General features: G+C 34.3%; 1 long non-coding RNA gene across 1 annotated transcript; it reads left to right on the top strand.

Annotated features, from left to right (window-relative positions):
• LOC109349928 lies at positions 3,442-5,143 on the top strand. The gene is made up of 3 exons (XR_002108055.1): positions 3,442-3,621; positions 4,631-4,709; positions 4,802-5,143. It is a non-coding gene; the product is annotated as an uncharacterized LOC109349928 (long non-coding RNA).

Raw genomic sequence — 5,463 nt, 5'->3', positions numbered from 1 at the left:
AATTCAAAGTTTTGAACCTGTATTTCTCGCTTGAGCGAGGTACTCTCGCTTGGGCGAGAGACACACATAAGCTTTGACATCCAAAAGTTGGAATTGTTGCTTGAGCGACAGTCCCTCGCTTGGGCGAGGGACATGCAATGATTTAAGCGTTTTTCTTTGAATTGTCGCTTGAGCGACAGTCCCCTCGCTTGGGCGAGGGACATTCTTCCTACTTGGGCGAGGCTGTGGCTCAGGCGAGGGGTGCAGTGTTCAAAAACCCCAAACTTATCATTTTTCTCCTCTTTTTTCATGCTTCTTCTTCCACAATTGCCATAAATACATGTAAATTCCTAAACAAGGCAAAATTAAACTAAGTTCTTGGGAGTTGTCTTTGCATCATAACTACACACTAAGTGCCCCAAAATCATGTACTCAATCACAAAATGGCACTTAACATTCATTGCCATTACAGAAGCATGCATGGAGTTGCTTTGGGAGAAGAAATTCTTGCATGAGCTTGGTTTTGTCCATTATAAATACTTGTTATTTTGCATGAGGTATCATTGGATACATGATGCTTTGGATGCTAGGTTGTTGGACTTGGCTAAGGTTCATATAGATGATAATGGTTTGATATGATGATTAAGACCTTACCAAGGTGGAAGTTTGAAACTTGTTGTGAGATCGCCAATTTTGCGATTCTCTCCACATAGTTGTGAGGGGGAGATTTGTTGGGTTTGGGCTCCCTTCCTATATCGAGAAAGACCCAATTGGGCAAAACTCACTTGCCCCACTTAGTCTTAAGGTTATGGACAAAATGTGGTGTCAAACCTACTTATATGCTTCTTTCACTTAGCCCATAGAAAAATATTAAGACACATGGATGAAGAACTCCCATCAACAAGGGCTCAATGTGTACTCATAATAGAATAATTATCAATTAAATTTTAATTTTAACAATAATATGGTTATGTGATTGAAATTTATTATTTTTACAAATATTTATATGAGAATCACATTTGTTCAATCCCCCTCCAAAACAATGTCATGGCCAAATAAATTGCAAAATTTCGGCTTGATAACGGGCATAGACAGGCTCACCCAGACACTTTGAGGTTGAGGCTGGTCCATTAGAGAATTAAGAGAATGAATGTAGTTGACCGGACAAGATCTAAATGATAGTACAAGGGACCATAACCTCTGTCACGCCACCTGAATAGTACAGACCTCTGTCACATGTCGTATGTCACTTGCACGATGTACCTGTTTTCTGCCATGCGAAAAATATAGACCTAGGATACGACTATGAGGTCTATAGTGGGCCACAAGTCAATTATCCATAGAATGCGGACGTGTCAGAGCTGTCCAACATGGATAAAGCAAATAATGCTTGTCTGCGACATGCACAACAAGATAAGATGTTCTTCATGCAAACATCATATAACATAATATTCCATGTCATTCTCCACTATAAATAGGGGGTAGGAATGACAACAAAGCAGATCGAGATCGGATTTATGCTTACCTAATCCCGAACCCGAAATCTAAAACCCGAACTCAAACTCGATGGGGTTGAAAATAATAATATCATCCCCAAATCCATTGTGTTTTGGGTTACCCTAAACCCGACGGAAACCTGAAAAAAATAGTTGAATGCAGTAGTGATGAATTCCGATGATACATGTGTTGTGTTCAGAATGATTACTAATAATAAATTAATTTCACAATATTAAGTTGCGTGGATTCTTCTCTGTTTACTTTATAGCGTTTTTTCACGCATCATTGTTAATGACTAGCATATATTGATTTGATGAGCACTCAACAACAAAATAATACTATATGTTTATATGATTATTAATTCCAATGATATGTGTGTGTTCGGAATGATTCACAATGTTGTACTTCACTATAGTAGTATAGTATATGATATCATAAGGCGGTACTGCATTATAAAAAATAAAATCATAGGAAATGCACAATATCTAATAGGTGCGGGCATATTCGGAGTAGAGTATCAACTATATCAAACCCGAACCCGAAATTTGAGATCAGATTTTACTTGAACCTGAACTCAATCACAGTGTGTTTTTCCGGTTAAATTTGGTTGAGTTCGTATGAGTACCCACAAGTTTGGTTTTCATTGTCATCCCCATAATGAAGGGATCTTAACACTTTCTTTATTACTCTTGTATTATATTCTCTACTTCTATATCTCTCTTATATACTGATTTGAGCATCATAGTATATTTTTAAATATTCACTCAAGTACTCCCAAATTAATCTCAGACAACATCCACAAACCTCTTACCCTGAAATCGCCGTCCAACCCGACTTTTCACATATAAAAGAACAATACTCAACTGAAACTTCCTTCCATCATATTCTTATGCTTTAACTTTGTCATGTATTCAAAATCTCTTTATATTTTAAATGATATATTTATACTTTATTTTCTACTCATACTTTTATTTATTAGTCATATTTTTTATCACATATTTCTACATTTCTTTTTAATTTAATTTCCGACATAGATTAAATAACATTATTTTAATCAAATTATATTAAATTTTATAGTATTTAATCATTTTAAAGTAGACGTATAATATTAAACATTCAAAATATGAAATGAAGGAAGTAATTTGTTAATTTGTTCAATCAGGTGAGAAATGCACAGAGGATGATAATTAGATGAGTAAATTGATCAATGATCGCTTCATTTAAATTTTAATACGAAGTATACTTTCATCTTATTGAAATGTACCCAAATCTCATTTGAATAAAAATATTAAGAAAAATTAATTTTATTTGATGGGCCGAGTGCAGTTAGACACAAAATCAAACGAGCATTGCCTATCTTGAAGAAAAAAAGAGCCAGCGAAACAAGTAAATTTCAAAATTTGTATACCTCCTCTGTAAAAAAAATGTGGGCCTGACCACAGGCATTGCCTGTTTCCATTCATAATAATATAAAACGTAAGGGAATGGAGTATCTCCTCCTGCTGCCAGTGAAATCATGACAAGTGTCATGTTTCACTATTTTGTATAAAAATATTTTAAAAAATAAACAAAATAACACACATGTCACATTTTTATTGGTCAGAGGAGGAGATAAGTTATCTCCTTATACAAGGAGATACATTATTCTCTAAAACGTAATTCTAGCTAAACTTTGAGCAAGAAAAACAACAGGAGCACACCGGATTGTGTTACATACACTATTACTGTAGGGTTCATATTTACTTGGATTACTTATTTTGATGTAATATCACTATATAAAATTCATACATTGTTATTACTTACATTTTTTTTTTTTTTTTACATCATAAATATTTAGAGCTAATAATTCTATCTCAACTTAAGCAAGAAAAACAAGAGGAGCACACTGAATTTTGTTACATAAACCAAATTGCGCCTTATTATTTGGTCAAGCCAATTAAGCTAATAATAAAAGGGATTTATCCAAATTTTGCTTTCACCATAAACTACATCTAAAACCCTAAATCGATGGGTGAAGAAGGTGGACCTAAAACGGTGTGTGCAGAAGAAGCCTTGGATCTTCTGAATTGCGTGACTCAATCTCCGTATGATCAAGACAAATGCATTCACCTTTTGCATTCACTCCGAAACTGCGTCCTCGCCAAGGTTTCTTTTCTCATCAACCTATTTCTTTTGTTCTCTATTCAATGTTTTGCTATTATTTATTGGTCTGTGTATTAATTTTCCAAGCATTGTATCAATTGATTTACGCTAAAAAATTAAGATGATTAACTTATGCTTGCTCTTTGTCGCAACTTGGCTTGCTCTTTGTAATTTTCCTTGTCATGTTTTTTTCACGGGAAATTACACTGAGGTTATTGATGTTTGTGTTAATTTCACATGATATTGTAGTTGTTTCAATAGTGCCATTTCCCCTTAAGACATCATTGTACTGTCATGTTTCAATTACCATTCATCACCACCCATTGAGATTTAAGTGTAATGATGACATAAACCTCCAAAAAGTTGGTTTAATTGTTCAAAACAAGAGGAGTGTCGGGTTTAATCAAGTAAATAAAAACTCGGGGGAAGTCAATGTAACTTTCCCCTTTTCGAATTGTTATGTGCAATGGTTGAGTAATTGGGGTGATTTATTTTAGTTCTATGGAACTCCAAGGAGAGGGTGAATTTGTGTGTAGAGCAGGGGATAATTGTGTCCATTTATCTCTCTTTCCTTGGTCATATGGCTTTTAATTATCTTTCATTTAAAGAGAACCTTCGAAATTGATTGTCAATTTAGGATTTCTTTAGCAAATGGATGATTAAGTAAGTGCTGGATTTGCCTTATTTGACTTCATCTTTCAAAGATAAATGAATGGCCACGACAAATTTTTTTCTACAAAAGCATTATAGAATCTGGCATAATGTAAGTTGCACTTGAATTGGCATTGCAAGCATGGTATGAAACACCACATTAGTCAGAATGCATATACAGATATACTTATTGGTGCTGTCCTCTCTGAACGCAACATAATTATGCACTTAAAAGTTATCGTTTATGGCTTCGCCTTTACCTTCTTACTTAGTTACTAGATGTATTTGAATTTATGCTTGCATATGTTTAAAACATAGGCGTGCCCCTCTTTTGTTAATTGTATTTTTTCTGCCTCCACAGAAAGTGAAGAAGTTTTCCCTAGCTGAACAAGAACAGCAGGATACAAAACCAAGTAACCAAAAGGCTTAATTATGTATTGGTATCACTCTTTCCCAAGTCCCTTCATAGTTTTGTATACCATTCCTCTCATTATTCTCATTCGCTTTTACCATTCACCGTTTTGATGTGCAGAAGCTGATTACTTTCAAATCCGAGTTTCATACACCAACAAATAATTATGATTCTGGGTTTCGGATGTGAAGTTGAATGAAGGGTTAAATCAATGGTGTGCAACTTTCATCATCAGATGTTATGCTTGTTCCCTACGGTTCTTACCCATCCTATTTTTGCCACGGATTTCCAATTTCTTCTTTCAGCTTAAACATTGAGAATCTGTTTTCAGGAGGGAATGTAATTTATGACCTGTATTAATAATTTGGTGTTTATGATTTAACCATGAATACAATTTTTTAGCAGTCTAATCAGGATCGATTGTTGATAATGTGAAAGAGGAAAAAACATTCTTTGTCTGCTGCTGATACATGTCATTTATCTCCTCTGATGTTTAGTTGGCCATAGTTAAATGCTATATTGAACCAGAAATTTATGAAAAGACCTAAACAAGTTTTTTTCCTGCGTTAATTCAAACTGTTTTGTCAATTCAACTTGAAACTAATTTTCCCTTCATCGTGATTTGTTGAGATGAATTAGTAGTGTTTTCATTGAGGACTATCATTCCTGATTGTAAATCAATCTTGCCAATCAATAAGCCAAAATCATAACAAACATTAATTATTGCTAAGAAATACATCACTAACATGGTTTAGAATAAACGTCACATAAATGAACGTGAC

This window comes from Lupinus angustifolius, chromosome LG06, assembly GCF_001865875.1.
Source record: "Lupinus angustifolius cultivar Tanjil chromosome LG06, LupAngTanjil_v1.0, whole genome shotgun sequence".
NCBI lineage: Eukaryota > Viridiplantae > Streptophyta > Magnoliopsida > Fabales > Fabaceae > Lupinus > Lupinus angustifolius.
The sequence above is the reverse complement of the archived record's forward strand: the minus strand, read 5'-3'. Positions and strand labels throughout refer to the sequence as shown.